Source organism: Brassica oleracea, chromosome C4, assembly GCF_000695525.1.
Source record: "Brassica oleracea var. oleracea cultivar TO1000 chromosome C4, BOL, whole genome shotgun sequence".
Lineage (NCBI taxonomy): Eukaryota > Viridiplantae > Streptophyta > Magnoliopsida > Brassicales > Brassicaceae > Brassica > Brassica oleracea.
Window position 1 is genome coordinate 26,823,224 of NC_027751.1, and position 13,416 is coordinate 26,836,639.

Below are 13,416 nucleotides of genomic sequence, written 5' to 3' on the forward strand. Positions count from 1 at the left end.
TTTTTATTTACATAATAGTTTGTAAAGAAATATTTAGTGTAAATAATATCATGATTTTATAAAATACTAAAATATATTGGGCAGGTTTTCAACTTTCACAAATAAAAAATATTATTTGTAAACTTAGAAAAGAATATATCAAGAATATTCTTTTTTAGGAGAGAAGAGAGAAAATAGAAAAATACATCGGAGACAAATCCATCTCAATTATGAAATTCCTCTATTTTAGAGAAAAAAAATAGAGGAATACTTTGGAGATGGTCTAAGGCATGGCCGACATAAATGATCGACGTTAAGATTTCAGCTATTCTGATTCTTACTATTCTAATGTTTCAATATAATTTGAATATTCTCTTTGTTTTATAATATAATGGTTTAAAAGTATTTTTTGTTTTACTATATACATTGTTTTTATATTTCAATGTAACTTTATATTTATTGGATATTGTGTGACAAATTAAATTATGTAAATTACTATGTAATTGATTAAATTTATATATTAAATGATAGTTTTCTAAAGTAATAACTCTTAAATATTGCAGATTTTAATTAAAACTGATTGCATTTTGAAACAGATAGAGTAATCTATAAACTAATTATATATAGATATGAAGACAAAATTGTAAAGTAGTATCACCTTGAATTTCTCTCATTCTGCGCATTCCTAATTGGAAGAAGATAATCAACATCTAATATTATGTTACTCTCATTATATTAGAAATGGTTAAACCGTAAACTAATTAAAGATGATGTAAGGAAGACATAAAGATGTATTCCGAGTTATCACAAATATAAAATCAATTGACAACAATTTAATTATGTCCAGCGTAGGACAGCAGAGAAGAGTTTTCAAACCTTCTAATATTATAATATCTCACTATATTAGTGACTAAATCAGTTTTCTCTAGCACAAATACTCACTCCATTCTTGGAGTTTAACATTTTCTATCTGATGAAATTAATAGTTTGATCCCAAAAAAAGAAATGGTCGAACTGTATATTGTAATTGGAGAAAGAAAACAAACAAAAATCAACCAAAGACTTTTAAGGTATATGAAACAAAAATTGGAAATAACAATTTTCTGCAATAAAAGAATAAGACAATAAAATTATAAAAATACAAAATAAAACAAAAAATATACACAGAGAAAAAGATTTAGTAAAATAAAATCATAATATAATTTTCATAATTGATAGTAAAAAGTTTAAATTTACAACATATACAATTTTATTTACATCTTTAAACCTATTATCTAATTAAAATGATTCTAAACAAAGTGCCAGCACGAAGAGTTAGAAACTATACGATAAAATATAATACATAACGTTAAAAATACATTATCACTGATCACTAAAAAATCATGTTAGTAGTAATAAAAATGAAATAACAACACATTTATTAAAACCATAGAATGACACGCAACAAGGTGTTATTAAATATACAAACTACAAATTAAATATGCTCAACGAAAACACACATAAAAATGAGACATCATATTTGGATATATTTAAATAAATAATTTTAAATATATTATATTCTTGATAATTTTAAAATTACTTAAAAAGAAACTAAATTATTTAAAAATTACATCATTATTATTTTACCATTAGATATATTAAAATAATATTCTAGATCGATATTCAATTGTCAGTTTTCAACTATTACACGTCAAAAAATATTATTAAGTACGCTTTTTTTTGAAAAGGGGGTTTTATGTTTTAAGTAGGTTATTGGAGTGTTTTTTTTTTTTGTGAATTTATTCGAGATGAGATTCTGATCTTTTAAACTAAGATAATTTATGTTTTATACATAATTATATTTTTTTTGCATAACTCTAAAATCTCAGACTTGATTCTTCATATTTTATTAGTTAATTCTGTTACATATAGTAGAAATACTTACTTCAAACTAAAAATATTAAAAAAATTAAATTTAAAATTTAGTTATATATAATTTAATATACAAAAATTCACATACAAATAAAAATGATAAATGTAACAAATTTAAATATATTATCTGCGCATAGCGCAGAGAAAAGATCTAGTTTAGGTAATAGTAATGTGAAAGGTGTATACAATTAGGTATCAAACGTATAATACACTTTTCTACAACCCAAAAATACTATATAACTAGATGATAACCCGCGTCATGCGCATGGTGAGTTTTTTAAAAGAACAAAACTTAGGTTCACCCCCTAAGGTGCCACATAGATAATTAATTAAAAAATATTAAATTTATTTAAAAATAACTAAAAAAATAATAATGTTAATTTTAACAACGCTGACGCCGTCAGCTAAACCGTAAAACCGAAATTTTAAATTCTCAAACTAAACCCTAAATATTAAACCCAAACCCTAAACCATAAACCCAAATTCTAGACCCTAAACCCAAACCATATACTCTAAACCCAATTCCTAGACCATAAACCCAAACTGTAGACCTTAAATCCAAACCCTATACCTTAAACCAAATCCTAGACCATAGACCCAAACCGTATATCCTAAACCCAAATCTTAGACTTAAAACCCAAAACGTAAATCCTAAACTCAAACCCTAAACCTAGACGCTATAAGATTTGGGTTTAGGGTCTAGGATTTAGGTTTAGGTATATGGTTTGGGTTTAGGATATACAGTTTGGGTTTAGGGTATACAATTTGGGTTTATGGTCTAGGATTTGGGTTTAGGGTTTAGGGTTTGGGTTTAGGATTTAAGGTTTAAGGTTTAGAATTTAAGATTTAGAGTTTACGGTTTAGCTAGCGACGTCATCGTCGTTAAAATTGGCTTTACTCTTTTTTTAGTTATTTTTAAATAAATTAAATAGTTTTTAATTAATTATTTACATGACACTTTAATTGGTGGTGGATGGAGAGATAAATTTAAAGTTTCGTTCTAGGTGGTGAACCTAAGTTTTGCTTTTTTAAAAAAATATGTTATATTTAAATATTATAAACAATTATACACATTTTGTTATCGATAACATTTTTTTTACATTTGATTAGGGGTGAACATTTGGGTACCATTCGGTTTGGTTCAGTTTGGATCTTTGCAGGTTTGGTTCGGTTCGGATCGGGTTTGGGTTCGGACAATCCATTTAATTTTTTTTAAACTAAATTTCATATATACTCTAAATTTCTCAAAATCTAAAAGTAAAAATAATATATAACATATAAATTTGAATAGTGTATGCCAAAATACTTAAACCTAACGTAAAATTAGTTTAGCTTAAATATTTTGATAGGAAATTAATAGATATTTTAAATATTTTTTGTATTTTGAGTGTCGTTTAACTATTTTAAACATGTATTTTTAACTATTTTTATATATTTCCAAATATTTTGGACAACTTAAAAATATATTATATATTTTGTATATTATTTTAGATATTAAATAAAAATAATTAATATATTTAAGTATATAAATCTGGTTTAGATATATTCGAATACCCGAAACCGGTTCAAAATTTTGGTATATAGAAAACTGGAACCGAACCCAATCCGGTGTTTAGTTTATTTTTTTATCCAGATTTTTTGCCAACTCTATAATTTTTATTATAACAAAATTTTAAAGGAAAATGATGATTGTTTATATTGATTTTGGGTAGGTAGTAGTTTTTAAACCAAAAAACCAACTTATAGCCCAAGTAATATAAGATTTTATATAGATGGCAACAGTTATTAAAGGTCATAGATACAAATGTAATAAATTAAATTATATGAAATCTCCTTCCCCCAAGTTAGTAGCCCCCTTGTCTACGGTATAATATATGAATCCCTTATAATATCCTTTATATCCCTTATATATCCTTTATATCACTTATATAAAAATTAAGATATGATCGTTTACAAAGCAATTACGTTCGATGTCTTGTAATTGGAAATGTTGCAGACTAATGTAACTAATGTAAAACGAATAGTAAAACAAACGATTTGTGCTATTTTGTTTCATAGCTTAAGTTTAGATAAAAAATTAAAATAAAAACTATAATTACATTTTCCTCTTTTGCTGAATATGTACCGTCGGAAACAGCTTCCTGTAGTCCTAATTATCGATTCTTTATATTAATTTGTATGTTCATGACAATAGTATTATACTTCTTCTTTAACTAAATTATACAGGTAAGAAAACATTACATTATGGTTGCGGTACCTTGATATTTTAGCCAACTGTACTTGTGGATATTCGAATTCAAAATGTATATAAATTGTTCATATAATAACAACTCTAACGAAATGTCTTTTCCTAAAATCTACTAAATTCAATTGTTCGAATATGATAGATATATAAATTCAAATATAAAGCTTTGTAGGTTATTATTATCAAACCTTGTGTACACAGTTTGCAATTACAGGGTTTTTAATACAGTTAATTACCATATTCGAACATGGTTCTATATACTTTAGTTTTTATTTATCCATTAAATGTTCCACTTCTTCCACCTCTAGTAAAGTCGGTCGACTTAAAAATTAAGGCTGAGGAGCTATGTGAGCGTGACACATAAGCATGCTCATCAACGCTGTCATTTAACCAATGATCCAAGATAAATATGCAGGGGATATGAATTATGATTCATCCCGTCGATGTATAGGCTAATAACTAACTCTTAACTCTATAATAGTTCAAAGAGCCATGAAAGTCCTTACGGTGAAGAACAATGAAGACGATATAAACAAGCATCCAAAGTTCATATTCTTTGTGTTTTTTTCTGTACATAAATAACAAAACTTTCCCGAGAAACAGAAGAAAGGTATCTTAATTAGATATTGTAGATATGAAATCTTTTTTTTTTTTTTTTGTAACTTTAGATATGAAATCATTATAATAGAATTCCATATCTTTTGGGAATCACGTTAATGATTTAGTAAAATCCCTTACATCAAGATATCAAATCCCTTAACATACGATATAGTCACCATAACACATGGGATTGATACTAATTTAAGTTATACTAATCGTATCCTCAATATCATGGGTTGTGTGTATGCCTTTGTTTGTCAAACATACACCAACATTAATTAATATACAACTTTGACGGCTTAATCATCACATACTCCTAAAACATGTCAGATGGAGGAAGAAAACACACATGAAACACAAAGTTGACAAAATTATTATTTTAACAAGGAACTCGATAACAAATAATGGTTGTACACACCTTGAAAGCTTGAATGATTGAGTTAGTGGTCACTATTTAGTAGTATCATTTATTAGTATCATCATCCATCAAACCTAATAAGAAATCAAAGAATTTTCAGTACAATAGAACTTAGTTTGTTTTTTTTTGTCATCATACAAATAGAACTTAGTATTCTCATGTAATTAAGTAAACTGAAAGTAGCAGAACAAAAGAAAAGATATAAAAAAAAAAAAAAATGGCAAAGAGCTTGTGCATCGTTACTCTGTTGATGATCTTTCTCTTGATTATATCACAGGTAATATAAATCTTTTATTAATATGAATCAAGCAAAATCATTGAACTTCTGAATTGTGTAAATATGTAATTATTTTATCAATACATGATGTAAAATCTATTTATATATATCCTATGTTCTGTTCTAATCTGGGTTACAGAATGGAGAAGCTCAATGCGCGGGAAAGCGAAGCGAAGCAGCACCTGAAAATATCTGCAATCTTGAGGATGGATATCTCCGCGGAAAATGTGACAATGAGGACGGAGAAATAGTTTGCAATAGTTACGATTGCGAGGCTTAATCTACGACTTCTGCTGCTTGGAAATTAAAATTATGTTCGATCATTTGACCTTGTCTTTGTGTTTGAATTTCTCTCGGTGTGTGTTTTAAATGTTTTGTTGTATGATTTGGAATAATCTAAATAGCTTTTGATTTGGCTTATTCGTCAATTAAAAAGTGGTCTGTAAGTTGTTTTGAAATATATTATTTATTTTGGGAGATTTACCAAAATATGCTAAAAATCAGACATGTTGTCACGCCCTGTGTAATTAATTTTCAAGGCAATACTAATCCTATGAAGCTTGCTGAGTGTTTTTGTTCGAGCAATCACTGGCTTTCAGTATCGCTGAGATGTTTCTTGCACCAAGAACTCGCTTTACGTTCTTCACCTCTTGTCCTTTTTGTTCCTGGTAACAGCAAGCCTCTCAGTAGCTAAACACCAAAGATTTCTTGTAACACCAAAGATTTCTCTTCTTGGTGATCCTATTCTGTTTCTTGAATTTTTTGCAACAGTTGCTCACTCGTTCCTTCTCCTTCCTATGCTTTCACACCTTCATGGCTACTAGTTTCCATGAGATCAGCATTCATTTAAGACGAGTTTGTAAATATAACCAAAGCTTACATCTTCACCGCAATCTCCAATTAGAGGATGATGTAATGTGACATCTTCGTCTGGGAAAAGACCAACAGTACTTTCGATTTTGCCAGGAATATGAAACGCATCTTCTGGGAAACTAAATCTCCAAGAACATAGCCTGGCATATGCTGACAAGAGTTGTAAGCTGCTCCAATGGAGATCATATCTCTTCCAGCAATCACTGGCTTTAAGGATTGCTATACTGAAATTATTTTTACCATATCCTATTACTGAAATTTTGAAAAAAAGAAATGAGTAATCAAATGATGTGATAGCCTTTAAAATCCCAACAAACTTTCGTTAAGGAATTAAAGTCCTCAACGATGCAGAGACCTTGGTCTTTCACGTGTTCGATGCGAATCTGATTCAGCCGCTCTAATTAAAGTCCTCAACGATGAAGCCTCAAATGCAGAACTGTATAGAGTGGCTGCAGATATTATCTCTCTATCATTTTCTTTCGATTGTATTTCCTTTAATTGGATTCCCCGTGATAGGAATCTTGTGGCTGATAGATTGGCAAAATAGGCTCTGTCTGATGTGCTAGCCTTTAATGTCCCAACAAACTTTGGTTAAGGAATTTAATGAAGTTGTGTTTCAAAAAAAAAAAATAAAAAGTAAAAAAATATGAGAAAAATATAAGCAAAATAAAATAAAAGGACAAACAAATAAGCTATTACCGAATCCTCCATATACTAGAAGCTCTGACATATAAATTATTACCAAATCCTCCAAATATTGTGAGCTGAAATCTTGCCGTGTTTCTCACCCATTACTGGAGGATTCGGTAATAGCTTTACTCCTCCATATATGGAGCATCCGCAATGGTGTTACTCAAAGAGAAGTTTTAGAAAAAGTGTATTTTGATTTTTTAAGTATTATTTTTTTTTCCTTTTTAGATAAAAAAAAAATATATCAACCAATCGCGGATCGCCACATGTCGTGGGATCCGCAAATAGTGCAAGGATTCACTAAGAAAGAGTTTTTATTTAAAAATTTTAAGGATTGAATCATTAGCTTTTGGTAGGGTTCAATGATTATTTAATTATTTTTTCCCTAATGACTCCCATTTAAAGACTCCCATTGCGGATGCTCTTATCATCCGACTTGGCTCCAGTGTCAGGTCCTTGCGTCCTGAATCAAGACTCTCGATCATTGTGGTTTTGTGAAAGTTTCAAATTCGAATGTAGAGCATATGCAGTCTATTACTATTTTCATTTTTAAATGTTATAACAAAAAAAAACCTATGTTCCAATCTATTTTTATATCTTTCTAAAATAAAATTGCTATTTTCTAAATATAGAAGAAAAATAGCACTCATCATACTTTTTTACAATGATTCTTTAATTTTTAAAATTTTGTAATTATGACTAGAAATCTTATTTTTGAAAAATAATTTTTTATAAAAATAAAATCACAATTTTTATTTAGATTATAGTCTTAAATTAAAGGAATTTAGTGTAAACAAGTTCACAATTTTATAAAATCTTGCAAAATTTAAAATTGTGGTAATTTTCAACTTTATAAATAGAAGGTATTTGTAGTAAAAAAAGAATATTTTGAAATATTATTTTTAGAGGTAAAAATAGAAGAATGCATTGGAGAGAAACATATTTTCATTTTAGAATTACTCTATTATAAAAGAAAAATAAAAAATGAGATGATCTTAATAAGAAAAACCAATATATTATATTAATCCAACTACCCCATAGGTGATGCTTTATCTTTTCTCCTTTTTTTTTGCTTGCTTTCTGAAACGATAGTTGAAAATTCATATATTATGACGTCTTATATTTCCTAGACTGATGGTTGTAAAATGATGTCTCATTTTGGAAGATTAATGAAACAGTTAAAAAAAATTCATATATTATATTCGAGTTAAATTTACTCTGAAATTGAATGGGCTTTAATAGTTGAGCTTATATATTCAGTGTTTTAGGCTGATAAATGTTTATGGTTTAGCCGGCCCGATGGCCTATCAACAACCTGAGTTATTCTTTCTTTTGTGAAACCAAGCGTCACCCTCGACGGATCAGTTTCTCTGCAATTAGTCTGACGGAGTAACTCATAATGGTAATGGCAGCAATCAATTCATTTCACTACATGTTCTTCAATGCAGAGTTTTTACCTTCTTTATCGAGTGATTGCACTATATATCTATTATCTAGCTCCTGAAGCGAACTCCCAAATCTTCGTGAAATCATAGTCAAAGAAGGTTTGCTCTCTCCTCCTAGTGTCACCTAGGATTCCACATAAGAAAGTCGAGCTTCCTCACACTGACACGTGTCCCCGATTAATGAAACTCAAAGTTTCATTTAGACGCACTTCAGGATGGGCTTTCTTCGTTTATCGCGTGTTGGGCTTCTAAAAACAAACGCTAGAAAAGTTATAGATTAGGTTGTTTAGTAGTTGGGCTTCCATAATTTGTCAATAATTTCACAAACCTAAACCCACAATGATTTCTCACGTCCAGCGACCCTCTTTCCAAACGGTTCTTTGGAAAGCAAAGAAGCCGTTATGTTGAACGATGTACTTCCCAGCGGCTCTGGAAATCCGGCACCGTTACGCAAAATGCATTCAATCACCGCTATTAATGCTCCATTAACCTCTTCATAAACGCCACTGACCCACTACTACCACCATGTTTCAATCAATTCACCATCTCCTTCTTATGAATCTACTACTATAAATATGAGAGTTCCTTTCCCTGAGATTCATCACTTTCTCCTTCTCAATCATTGTAATCCAGACATTGTAATGGCACCAGATTGTCAAGAGACGTTCGTCTTAAGAAAACACCTTCTGCAAGAGAAGTGCTTCTTGGAGACAGGTAAGAAACTGCATTTGCCCAGAGATCAACCACAGCACCCGAGAAACACTACAAAGTAAATGGTAAATTAGAAAACAATCGTAGTTGCAAATCAGCAAGTGTAAACTAAAGAGGAAAACATAACTGTTCTTTTACTCACCAACCATGTATAGCTTCGATGATAAACGATTGCATCCTGCAAAAGACCAATCCAGAAGGCAACCTTTTATTACTTCATTCATAATGTTGTTGTTGGATTTCTTCTAATCATCTAGTCTGATTCAGTAATCTCGATGTTCCCCCTACAAAGAGTCTGCTCTCCGTTGATTAGAGTGTTCTCTGTTTTTCAGATTTGAGGCGTCAGTAATTCATGTTATACTTATTGAAGAAAGAGATTACAAATTAGTGCTGCACAAAAAAAAAGAACTCACTGAGATGCTTATTGGGTTATGCTCTGATTCTTTACCGGTGGAGAGATTGTATCACCAAGAAAAAAGGAGGTGATTTGGGCAACCATCGGCAATGACTAAGCTCTCAAAATGATTGCTGGTCAAGCTTACGGCTGAGCACAGTGCTCTCTGCATCAGTGAGAAATTCATCTAATCAAAGGCCACTTGCTTAGGATGTTGATGCCATGAACTTCCACGTGTTATATTAGTGTCATAATGGTTATGACTTATGAGTATGGATATGGGCTTTGGATTATGGCATTTAGTTTGTCACCAACATGCTCACTATCTTTTTTTTTTTTGTAAAAGTACATGCTCAATATCTTTACTTTAGAATTTAGATAAAACTGTTACTTAGAAGTTCTACGTTAGATTCAGGTCGGAAGGGTTAATATTAATTATGAGTTTGAGTATTCAAGATCTGAGTTCTGATATCATCTTAGATTCGGGTTTATTATGGCCTTCCAACTTAAAACCAATTGGTAATTAGTGGATTAACCCTAATCCATTATATATTAGTTAAGGTCCCTTAGAATTCCCAACGTGGGATATATAACTCTAATATTCTAAGTATAAGATACGTGCAAATATGATCATGGGTTCTCCAGAAATTGTATACTACACTTTTAAAAAATCCCGAATGAGCTTTACAAGTGGTTTCAAATACACATTAAATGGGTCAAAATCAAAACACTTGGTTATTATTTTTGGGTGAGACCAACATGTGTGAGATAATTTCTTGAATAAAAAAATTAATAAAACCCTCAACTTATTGAACTTATTCCATAGATTATAAATGAAGCAATTCTCTCAAATAGTCATTTTTAAGTTTTTGTCACAAAATAGTCCTAAAAAGAATAAAATAACCTTTTTTTATTTTGAAAATTTTAATATTTATTTTTTATTTTTTAAAATTTGAAACTTTATCCCCAAAACCACACCCCTTAATTCTAAACCCTAAGTCTAGATTAGTTAATCCTAGAATAAAAATGTACTTTTGCCCTTTAATAAAACTTCTTTTGATCATTTTTCTCACTGAGAGATATTTTTGTGACAAAAACTTAAAAATGTTTATCCTAGGGAATTTCTCTTATATATAAATATGGTTAATTTTTGTGTCATTCAAATAAGTATCTATTATGATATTTTCATGTGCTACATATGTATAAATATTTACTAATAACTAATTTAAAATAATTAGTGAATATAATAGTTTAAAAAAATTCCATCATCATTTTTTAGATCCAAAATATTATTTCTGAGAATACCAACCAGAACTAACCCAAATGTATACTACATCCACTCCAGTTTCTCTATTCGGCTAACACAACATATGAAACTTGAGAGACCGCTAGAAAAAACCTTCCGACAACTGATAAACACAACGAAATATGTAGGGCCAACATTACAAAATGACCCAGTAAACTACATATGTCGATAAATCCAATTAATTCCATTATAAACCCCACAAAAAACGCTCCAGTAAGTTTTAATATATATATACTAGGAAAAATACCCGAATCTGAAGAACCAAACCAATCTCGATCCGAGAAAGTAGTACCAAACTCAAACCGAAATTGATTAAATATCTGAATTATTCAAAATGTTGGTTTTTGGAGAACTGAAACCGAATTCGATCCGAACCTAAGTATTCCAGGTACCCGAATGTATCAAAAATATATTTATATACTTATATATTAATTATTTTTAGATTTAATAAGATAGAAAAAAACATCTAGAATATATATGATACTTTTAAGCTGGTTTAAATACTTGAAAATATATACAAATATCAATAGTAAAAGTATGCTTAAAACACCAAAAATACTTAAAATAATTATTGATTCTCTATCCAAATATTGAACTAAAATAATTTATATGTTAAGTTTAGGTATTCTGACATATGTTATTCAAATTTATATTTCATATATTATTTTGTTTATAGTTTTTGAGAAATTTAAAGTATATAAATATATAATGAATTTTTAAATTTTAAAAATAATTTAAATGGGTTATCGGAACTCGAAACGAACCCGCAAAAATCCGAAGCGAACGTGAACTGAAATTTAGAAATATTAGAATGAGGCTGAAATCTTTGACCCTGGAAACCCGAAACTCAAACAGACCTAAACCGAACCCGATTAGGTACCAGATAGATAGTTTCTCACAATATAATGGACTTCCAAATTTTCTTTAAAATATAATGGGAAACTTGAATTAAATTATTTTGTTTATAGTTTTTGAGAAATTTAAAGTATATAAATATATAATGAATTTTAAAATTTTAAAAATAATTTAAATGGGTTATCCGAACTCGAAACAAACCCGCCAAAATCCGAGGAGAACCCGAACTGAAATTTAGAAATATTAGAATGAGGCTGAAATCTTTGACCCTGGAAACCCGAAACCCAAACAGACCTGAACCGAACCCGATTAGGTACCAGATAGATAGTTTCTCAAAATATAATGGACTTCCAAATTTTCTTAAAAATATAATGGGAAACTTGAATCAAATACAAAAGTAACACAAACGCCTTGTAAAATTACAGGCAGCCCCTTGAAAGGTACGGACTGAGCAGTAGGTCTTGAGTTCGACCCTAAGGCCTCTTATGAACCTCCGGACCTGGACTGCCTCATCCTCCAGCTCCCTTCCCACAAAGCGCCTAAGGCGGTTGAACTCCTCTTCATACTCCCGAACTGATCAATCGGCCAGACCTCCCGAATTAATGGTCTTGGGCGATACCACTTGGTTAACACCCTGTACCTTAGGTGTGTGCTCGGAAATCCCCAAACTCTTCTCCACAGTCTTCTCCTTCTGTCTAGTATCCATTTCCGATCGAGTCTCCCTTGCCCACGGCTAGAACTCACCGGAATCACCAACCCTTCACACGGACTGCCTTGCGGCCAACTTCTCTCTTTTCTTTCTTTACTTCTGTAACGAACTGGGCAGAGTTTTCCCCTTCTCTTTCTGATCCTCAATGTCGACAGGAGGGACTTGTATTTATAGGAGAAGAGCCCACCAACTGCTCTGGGCGAACAGAAGCATTGATTGGACGATGGGGCACATGCGGTTGCACCTTTTCGCCCAAACCGTCCAACCGCTCACAACTGCTCTTCTCTTCGTTTGGGCTGATCGATCTCTGGCCCAATAGCTTGCCCACTTACATAGCTTACTTGCCAGAGTCCCTCGGACCCATCGGACCCCCATGTCCATGATCCGGACCATAACCACCCATGATCCGTAATGACCGGCCAAGACTCCAACACTCCACCCAGCTGAGATGAGCTGAGTGCTAGCTGCCCCAGATGAGTGAGCTACTCCTCCAGCTCCAGTGAGCGAGCTCAGACTATGTGAACTCCCTTCCAGCTCCACCTAGCTGAATGAGCTGCCTCCGGACCTTGTCCAGCATATGGACCACTCGTCCAGCTCTCTTTAGCTTCCTTCCTTCTTATCTTGGTCAAGTCTCAGCAATCTGATGCACTTAACCTTCTGTTTGGACCATGATACGCTTGTCTTTAGATCATTTGACCTGACTGGTGCATCTCCTCGTTCCATGGCCCGTCCTGATGGCCTTATCTATAACTAGGGACATGACAAGCTCAACATCGATCGATATTTGTTGGTAACCGTCGGTTGATATTTCTTGGTGACCGTCGACCATCTCCTTTTTCCAGCAAAGCTCAAAAGATCTCCAAATAGCTCCAAATACATCATTTTCTTCCAGTTAGTACCTGAACCTGTAATTACTCTAAATAGACTCTATATAGTAGTAAATATATCTTAAAACACTTATAAACCATGGCTAATAATGGGTAAAATCCATGGTCTATCAACT

The 13,416-nt window shown here is 31.4% G+C and overlaps 2 long non-coding RNA genes across 2 annotated transcripts; one reads left to right on the forward strand and one right to left on the reverse strand.

Moving 5' to 3' along the window:
• Positions 1 to 5,250: 5,250 nt before the first annotated feature.
• On the forward strand, positions 5,251 to 5,873 carry LOC106340981. The gene is made up of 2 exons (XR_001269552.1): positions 5,251 to 5,430; positions 5,570 to 5,873. It is a non-coding gene; the product is annotated as an uncharacterized LOC106340981 (long non-coding RNA).
• Positions 5,874 to 9,074: 3,201 nt separating this feature from the next.
• LOC106341649 lies at positions 9,075 to 9,723 on the reverse strand. The gene is made up of 3 exons (XR_001269713.1): positions 9,563 to 9,723; positions 9,292 to 9,470; positions 9,075 to 9,200 (listed from the first exon to the last, which is right to left on the reverse strand). It is a non-coding gene; the product is annotated as an uncharacterized LOC106341649 (long non-coding RNA).
• Positions 9,724 to 13,416: the final 3,693 nt, after the last annotated feature.